This window comes from Glossina fuscipes, unplaced genomic scaffold (genome assembly GCF_014805625.2).
Source record: "Glossina fuscipes isolate IAEA_lab_2018 unplaced genomic scaffold, Yale_Gfus_2 183, whole genome shotgun sequence".
NCBI classification, from domain to species: domain Eukaryota; kingdom Metazoa; phylum Arthropoda; class Insecta; order Diptera; family Glossinidae; genus Glossina; species Glossina fuscipes.
In genome coordinates this window covers 738,289-748,058 of record NW_023998526.1, presented here as the reverse complement: position 1 = coordinate 748,058, position 9,770 = coordinate 738,289, and the positions used below count along the sequence as shown (strand labels likewise).

Genomic DNA, 9,770 nt, shown 5'->3' with positions numbered 1-9,770 from the left:
CTAATACTTCCGTGATTTTGTGTCTGCAAAATAGTAGATCCTTGTTAAACTTTGCTTTCAAGATTGAAATGTACACATAATAACAGTAACATCGAACATAAACTAATGCGTTATAAAAAGATTTCATTAATATGTTCAAAATAAAATGCCCATTTCTTTACTAATAAGGTTTTTAAAGCGTTATATAATTTCAGATTCTTCTTCAAACTCTCCTTTTTGTCTTCTATTAGAGCATCTTCTGCGTTGAAAGTCATAGATAGCCAATTTGGCTGCTTATGTGATAGGCTTCTTCAGCTTAAAAAGAAGATCGATCCGAAATCGTCGACCATCTCACCGTCTTACAAATGAATTTAAATCTTTAATCATTAATTCATTTAATTAAGCTCGAAATGCAACAGTCTTCTCTTGGCCAAAACCAATTGGTTGGCAACATCTGCTATGTTTGTCTTCTCTATTTTTCCCCCTTTTTTTTTTGCTCACCCTTTCTCTCTTGTGCTCATAATATTGTGATCCTAACAGGTTATTTACATGTAAAATTAAAAAACTAAATAGACCATGATCTTTAAGTATCAGAAAAAGATGTGAGGTGAATTTCTTCTTTGTAAACTCTTTTCCACTACTTAAAAGAGTGAGGGGGCTATTCATTAAATCCGATTGTCACCACTTTTGTGTGCAGGCAACCAGCAGCTCGAAGCATTTGACCAGGCTTAGTATGCTCATTTGAAAAATCAATCTTCAGTTCTTCGTGTACTTACGTTACAATGCTATAAAGAGCGGTCGGTAAGTGGGCTAGTAAGAAATTCTCTTCACCGAAGTAGAAATTGAAAGGAAGGCAAATAAAAAATATTTCAAAGAATAAGTAAAAAAAAGCGAATAGAGTTCAAACGCATTGAGAAAGTGAATAAGGCGAGTAAAGAAAATTTGAAAATTTTTTAAGAAAAGTGTCGTTAATAGGATGGAAATAATGAAAATACCAAATAATTACAGAAGTGTGGCATTTGTGAAGTGTTTCAATAGCAGGTGAAAAAAAGAATATATTCGATATAACAAAAAATAAATGAAGATTAATAATATATACAGTGAGCATTATATAAAAGACTTTATACAAAAAGGAAACTACCGAAAATTAATTAATCAGAGATCCGCGATTAGTTTTAGATCTTGTTGCAATTAATATGAAGAAAGCGTGTATAAAAAATTTTTCATAATTTTTTACGAAAATGCAAGAAGTGTGCATGGACTTAATGTATACTTATCTACCGATAGTATACCAACGAACACTGCAGCAAATTAACTAAGAAAATCGTAATACATTTGAGTGTGTGTATAAAAACAAATAAAAAAAGGCGAAAAGAAATATTTTTGAACAAGTTAAACGGGTTCTTAATGTTGTTCATACATAGCTATGCACATGCACGGGTACACAAACACACACATGCGTACATGAGCACACACACGCAAGCGCGCACACATAAACATATACATATATAAGCAAATGGATACAAAAATATAAATACATATGCCTGCGTACGTAGATTTATAGAAGTATATATAGGCACACGTAAAAAAAACCAACCGAATAAAATAAAATAACATTGCGCACAACATAACACGTCTCTTTGGTTGGCAGCAAATTCTCTTTTTCCAGCAGTTTTTGTTTTCTTGCCGTCGATTATATATCGTAAGAAAACGTTATTCTAGAATTGCGTCCAACTGAAAAGTAAAAAGTCTCTAAATAGTAAGGTCGCCTCTGGATATGTACACATACTTCATAACATAATAGGTAAACTGTGCTTTGATTGAAAATTAGTAAAATAAAAAAGTTTAAAAATTAATCCTTCGTATGCATATAATTACTTCCTTTAAAATGAGTTAACATCTTCAACTACTTTATTTTCATTTGAGCAAATGTAGGCTGAGTCATTTACCAAAATGACAATTATTTGAAATTCGATCACTTACTATTTTAAATGTCGGATGCCAAGGTATTTTCTTTGATTTATCCATATATACTGATATCCTCCTGCACGGAGAAGGCTTATAAATATTTTAAATATGTCTTTGCTGAAGGCAGATGGCTTTTACCACGGTATGACACACATTTTTATTGTTCGACCTATCTCATCATTTACATTTGTTATAACCAACTTTTTACTTTTACAAGTTACAAGTTTGGTAGGCAAAGACCAAATTAGTATCACAAACGTAGGCGACGCCAATATCAATAAACGTTTCTGTTAGGTTCCTTGAGGATTGGGCAATCTATTGCTAGTAGACAACACCAAGCTCGATGGACTCAATCCTGTTGACAAAATTTAAAGTCATTCATAAATTATTTCCTACTACAAACACATAATGACTATTACATACATAATTAGCCAAAATTAGACGAAGTGATAGTAATTTACTGGTGCCATGTAAAGTTTACTCTCTCCGAGAGTTTCTTAAATTGCTCCAACCATTTTTTGATACGATACTTGCATTTTTCAACGAAAGAGACTAGTGCGTTATTGTATAAGTCAGGCGCCATCGCGTGATATTGATTAACTTTATTTTTGGTACATTAAAAAAATTGAATGCCTATGCGTTCGACAACGCAATGTGTCATGTCATTGACGAAAAAGTGAATTGTTGAATACGAAGCTGAATGAGAAGTAGTATCAAAACCCAGCTTTTGTGGAATCTTTCAGGATTTAAGTTTGCTTGCATTAGTCAAATTTTATTATGTGCAGATGCTTTAATTTTTTCAAAGGCGTAAGCAAATTAATGAGATAAACGGATACGAAGTGTAAATTAATGATGTAGGAGCAGACAAAGTGTTCGGTATGGTGGGTTCGCGGGCTAAAAATGAAATATATTAATGAATAATTTAATTGTTCAAATGGATATTTCGCTTTTTTTACTGAAACATAAATAATTTGAACTTAAGCGGGAAGTAGTTCAAAATACGATGGAATTTATTTTATTAGACCAATGGCTGATGGTAAAATTTTGCTTTTAAAACCCACTAACCTATTGCTAGGGTAGCTCAAAAGAAGCGGAACAATTGACTACTTGTTGCACTTTTTGCATTAGGACCTTTGATTATGTAGATGATTACTGCATTTAGAAAATGAAGTTTCTTAAAACCGTGTAAAATGACTTTAAGAGATGTGTTTCAGCTGCTTCAGTTCCTTATTGGTCTTAAGAAATCTGCTAGGATTACAAAGAAAAGACATAGGCTTCAAATTTTTACAAGCTGCATTAGTCACTGGTTTGTCAAGGTCTGTACAGTGTACATATACTCTAACATTTACATTTTAGTCTTAGCTGCTAGTCACTTAATATTTAATAAATACTTAAGTATTTGTAAGTTTTACAGAATATAGGTTCACAAGCAATTCAATTGTAATTTACTGGATTAATGTTTATATTAGACAAAAGTAATCGCCATAACATCACTTTTATTACGTAGTTCAGAACTTTCTGCCTGTTTTTCACTATGAATTAAAATAAATTTACAAGAAATAAAACTTTTTAAGTTATATATCTTATTCCATAAAAAATAGCCAATTTTGTTATCCCTACTCATAAAATTTCTTATATTTTGCATTAAAAAAATTTTCTATATAAGAATTTACACTAAAGAATTTTGAAGAGAATGCTGGAGATGCTAATCTGACTGCACAATATCAGGACTGTATGATGCAATATATCACAGCCAAACTCCAATTTTTGCCCTGTGAAGAAAGCTGTATGAGGTCTTGTATTGTCGTGATAAAAGACAATATTATTTCGGTTGACCAATCCTGAACGTTTCTACTGCAAGGCTTCATTTAATTTGGTTAGTTGCTCACGGTGTACTTCAGAATTAAATGTTTTATTACGCGACCGAAGCTCACAATACACAAGTCCTTTCTAATCCCACCAAACTTACAGCAAAATCTTCTTTTCGTGAATATCTGGTTATGGCATTGTTTGAGATAGCTTGCCGTGTTGACCATAATCTATTGCATAGCCCTTTTTTGTGTTAGATCCATTTTTCATTACCCGTTACAATTCTCTCGTATTAGCAGCATCTCTGTGAATAATTGTAAAAGCCACAAGCGGTATTTACATATCCATGTTGTTTCCCTATATTTTTGTTTTTAAGTGTAAGTGAAACGGTCTGGTGGACTTCGATTTCTAGTAAGTTGTTAAGGTGATAAAATCTTTAACACATAGGTTTTTCTTGAGCTTGGAATCAATGCTTCAACTTAAACAAATGGCTAAGTAAACTTTGCAATTAACGCAGATCAGAATCCGTTTAATTTATGTATTTCTCCCCCTTGCAAACATTTGGCAAATTTAGTACAGTTATCAAGAAACTAAAATATTTTACACAGCAGCAAAACAGTTATCATAGAGCAAGACATCTAAAACGCAAAGAGGGGAAAACAAAATCATACTCATTTTTAAGATTTTTCTTTTATCTATGGAAGTTATCTCAACAGATTTTACGACGAATCCTTAAGAGTACGCTTAAAAAAAGAAATGATCTAAGTAGAATATACATACGTTCCGTATTTAACAATATTTTATGGCCACATTTTAGAATAACGCTAGGCGGAGAAGAGAAAGGTTTGCATTTTTTCATGCAAGGTAGTATGCGATTATCTTTTAATTTCGGCATACACATTTGTAAAGCAAGTCAAAGCTGGCAACTCTGCGCGCGCGCTGTGTTCATGTTTTATTACTTGGAAACTTTGTAATTTTTTTGTATTTCTTGTAATTCTTTTTTATTTTATTGTTTTAAACGGTTTTAAATCCTCAAAAATTATGAAATTGTTATATATATTGACTCATGTCGCTCTCGTCAAAGAGTGTCTTTCGTGCTCTTTGCGCAATGTTGCTTTTCAAACATCATCGTTGGTTTGTGTCGCTTACTGCTTTCTCTTTGTTTACTGCGTTTGTAATCGTGCAAAGACAACATTGTTAATACTTGATAGAATTTTTTGTTTTTTTCTCTTTACAAGTTCTATCTCGTCTGTTACCTTTCAACATGGATTGTTTATTTCCACAGTGTTGAAACAAAACAGATCCTGACTCTGATCTCTTCATTAGTTGTTGGATTCGTGAACCTGGCTGTCATGCCAAATGTGTAGATATAATTGGTCGTACTGCAGACTTGTATTCATCAAAAGGAGTGTGAAGTGTAGAAAGCAGAACATACACTTCTATAAACTTTTTATGTAGACAAAGAATGGTTTTTCTGAAATAAGTAAACAACTCGTGGCATTGTGCGGAGAAATTTAACACGATGTTTGATGATTGTTGCTACTTAAAACACTCATCTTCTTCTCCAACGTATAAAAGGCCCGCTTGTAGTGTAGCGTGCGATCCGTCACTTCCGCAACGATGGTACTTACGGACCTGTCATCGTCAACTTCGAAGTGCTTAAGGCTTGCCTTCATATAACATCAATATCGATCTTATCACAAACTTAGCTGATAAGATAACTAATTCCAGCAGCCCTCCTCGTTTTATTGTAATAGTCGTATTCAACCCAAGCGTCAGATAAATATAAACAAAAATACTAAATCGTACCCTCTTCCCTGCTCGTGTAGCTGCAAGCATCCAAGTTGCAAAATCAAGCAGAGTCCCTCCTTCTATTTTTCCCCATCTCAAAATTCTCAAGCTTGATTTTTAATGCTTCGTATATTAATCTTTCTAACCTGGATGTTTTCCTCTTCACAGCAGTTCCGCCATGAAAAGCCATATCTGTGTCAAGACTGGTATCAGACACCTCAAGTGGTAGGATAAAAAGTTATGGGGTTGTGAAAGCCATGTCTATTAATCTAAATCAGCATTTTTAAATTGTCTCCATCTCTAACTATCTCTTCTTTAAGATTTTAGTTCCAAAGGAAAATACGAATACTTTGAAAAAATTAATTTTTGGGTCCACTAGAATCCTTAATAAAGGAATTTGCTCGCGAAATAGGCTTCGCAACACTAATTGCATAGTCCACCCACCTGCAAGGAACTGCGTGTTTTCTCAGTCCCAGAAACTCTCATTTACCAAAATTTTTAAGGTTACAATTCATGATTCGGTCTACCTACTTAAATCCAGTGAGCAATGAGTTTTTCTTTTTCGCTTTTACTGAAACTTGGCTTAAGAAAAGATCAATCAGATAACACTGGTGGTATTGTTTTAATTGCCATATTTGTTTGAATTCCCAACTACTCTCGGCTTCGAATTTATTGTCGTTTGTGTGAACGTTGGTAATAAACGTTTATATATAACTTGTTCCTACACTAGTCCAAAGAAGAATATTTATTTATTTATTCATTTACTCATTTATTTACTTTATTTACTTATACATGAAACTCAACTAAGCCAAATTAACAGTTGAGTTCAAATGACTCTTAAAGTAAATATTACATTAATTAATATTAAAACCTAGTATAAGCGCAATAAAACAAACAAGAAGGAAAGAAAAAAAAATCATGCACACAACTAGCAAAGAGCCACACCCACAACCAGTACAAGGCCAAATTAAGAATGAACCCCTAAGCCATCGCAAACATGCATAAGCTTGGTAACCGATAATAGTTAACAACAATTAATTTTCGAATCATAATGATTTATTAAGGTTAACAGTTAGTTTAAGTACGATGGGTAAATCGCGCGTATTAAGCAATGTTGCTTTAATGGACTTTAAAGAGTCCGACAATTAGAATAAGTGACAGACGTCATTTAGGTTCTTGCAAACAACTCTGAGCGGGTTAAACAGTTCGTAATTATATTTGCATTGACTAACCTTAATCAAGATAAAGTGCCTAGAAAAGTGGTTAGGGACATTAAAGCTTATTTCACCAAGTAATGCGGGCGAATCAATTGTACCATTTATTTCTTTGATTAAAAAGGAAACGCCAAGAAAAAATTATCTCAAGAGATTCTCAAGAGACGTTAAGGACAACAGAAGCAACCTATTTTCGTAAGGGGGAAGAAAGTCAATCGGACTGCAACCGAAATTTCTAAGGGCAAACAGCAAGAATTGCTTTTGAACAGATTCAATCGAATCTACGTAGCACGTAGATGAAGGAAACCACACAACAGAGGCCTACTCGAGTATAGGTTTAACCAAACACATGTACAGCCTTTTCTTAATGTAAGGATTATCAAGCTCTTTGGACCACCGTTTTATAAAACCAAGCGCGGATCTAGCTTTGCTTAACGAGTGCTCAATATGTAAGTTAAAACGTAACATATGGTCAAATAGAACGCCGAAATCTGTGAAGAAATCCACGTCCTCCAACTTGTGAAATACCGAATAATGAATGACGTTCTTCTTGAGAAAGAAAGCTTCTTACATTTATTTAGATTTTGTGTCAGAAGTTTCTTTGAGCACCATGCAACCAAATTATTCAAGTCACTTTGAAGCTGATGTGATTGCGATTCTACGGAGAAGAAAGAAGACAGTTTCACATCATCAGCAAACATTAAGATCTGGCTGGAATTAATCACCGATGGGAGATCATTAATATATAAACTAAATAAAATGGGACGTAAGCGGTTGTCTTGAAGTACGCCACACGCCACGGGGAATTCATCAGAGGTGATGAAGTTAAATCAAATCCTGAATGATCTATTGTGCAGATAAGAGCTTATCCATTTCACTAAATAGAAAGAGAAACCAGAGGCCTAGAGTTTAATGATAAGCAAGTTACGGTTAACCATTTCAAACGCTTTGCTTAAATCAGTCTACATAACATCTGTGCGAGAGCCACTAGAACAAGCCGTCAAAACATGACAGGTAAATTCCTAGAGATTCGTGGTAGTAGATTTTCTTTTTCGAAAGCCATGCTGGTGTGGAGAAATATACGAATTAATGGCAAACGGCAAATGCTGAGTCACAATTCGCTCGAACAGCTTAGGCAAGACACTCAACTTCGCTATGTCTCTGTAGTATTCAACAAATTGTCTACTTCCACTTTTGTGACTAGTAATAAGGAAACTGCTCGTTTAACACAAAGGGAAAAACACCTAAATTCAAGGACTGGTTAAAAATCTTTGAGATAATACCACATAACTCGACAGCGCAAGATTTAAATACACATGATGGAATTCTATCAGGTTCAGGTTCACAATTATATTTTATAGAGCTCAACACTTTAAAAAGGTCATTTTCAGATATAAACAAATTAAAAATTGAAACCAAGTTAGTTATCGGATATGGGTAGTTTTCTGATAAATCATAATTAGCAGTCGAAAAGATTTGTCGGAAGTATTCAGCAAAGATATTTGAGATTTTAAAATCATCCGAGGAATCAGATCCATTAAAAGAAACATGCGAGGGATGATATTTCCGCCTGTAAGAAACATTGTGCCATTTTTTTGGTATGGCCGAAACCTAGTGATGCGTTCGTAGTCTTCTGTTGCCTGTATGGTCCCCAATCTAATATTTGAAAGACTTAGTGCATTTTTCAATTAATTAGTTGACAGAAACTTACTTCAGTGCAACCATACTTCTAATTGTAATGCTAGATCTTTGTGTTGTTAATTTTCCAGGCATAGCTGTAAATCTGTGTCCATTTTTAGTTTGCTTGAGGGTCCAATATCCAGTATATCCACTAATTTTGTTGTCCTTTCATTGCATGCAGGATGGCCTTTTGAATAACACTAACATGTTAAAACCTTCTTGTTCAAATATTAAATATGTTTTTAATAAAGCTAATATTGCACTGCAAACATTTCATGTTTCTTCGTGAGACATGGATTCAATTACCTCAACTATCAAAGGTATTGAAATCAACTACGTAGGGTAAAATTCTCGCGCTCTTCTTAGGAATCCTAAATACTTTTAAAAATTTTTAACTACAGAAGAAGCCTATTCATACATTCCTTTGCCAGCTCTCTTAATAGCCCTGAAAAACCTGGTGTTATTAAAACATCGAATCTCTTTATTGAACACTTTCGTCGAAATTTCTTCGCCGCTGGTTGCGATTTAGATGGCAATTACCCATATCAAATCACAAACTCGATCACGATTCCGTATTTAGTCAAATAGAGACGTATTACAAGAATTAAGGTCACGTAAATATAATCGTTCAACTGGGCCCGATGGCATTTCATCATGGATACTCAAGTCATGCTCTGAGGAATTATGTGCTGCTATCCCAAAAATTTTTAATTTTTCTTTGAAAACAGACGTTTTTCCTTTGTAGTAGAGCAGTAGAGTCGTTTCCTTAATCCACAAAGCTGAAAGCAGACATTCGGTCTAGAACTACGGAGACATCGCCAATTGACTAAGCTTTGCGTTTGGCTTAGTTACCTATAAATTATTGACTTTTAAACTGTACGCCCCTGACTTCCCTTTATACTTAGCGATATGGATATAATAGATCGTTTAAGGTTCTGCAATTTAGCAATTTAGGTGCTTAAGTCCACCCATAGCTTAATGTACGCTGGCGGCATAAAACTGTTTTTTTTTTATTCCTTGGAAGCCCAGTCGCATTTCCTTCAATCTAACTCAGATAACTTGGGTGCATGATGCTCTCTAAATTTTGTAAAATAAAATTTTTAAAAAAATGTGAAAAACGTTCATTATCAAGGAAGGCTCTATTCACTGCTGAATACTTCATTAATTCAAAAAAAATTGAAATTGTATTTCGTTCATAGACTTAGGGGTTTTATTCGACCATAGGATTCGCTAAATTGCACCTTCATCTAAATAAGGCTAGGTCACGGTTAGCTTATAAGCTATACATGAGCTTAGTGGGACCAATACTTATATGCGTCTGTTGTGTGG

The 9,770-nt window shown here is 34.0% G+C and overlaps 1 protein-coding gene across 2 annotated transcripts in view; it reads left to right on the top strand.

The window, feature by feature from the left end:
• The first annotated feature begins 759 nt into the window (after positions 1 to 759).
• The window catches only part of LOC119641872 (protein dachsous), a 232,796-nt gene continuing 223,785 nt past the window's right edge, over positions 760 to 9,770 (top strand). The window contains exon 1 of one of the 2 annotated variants that reach the window (XM_038040755.1): positions 760 to 780. The gene's annotated coding sequence lies outside the window, so the exon portion shown is untranslated. Of the gene's footprint in view, positions 781 to 800; positions 1,784 to 9,770 lie in introns of those variants that run through there. The other variant, XM_038040752.1, reaches the window with a different exon arrangement.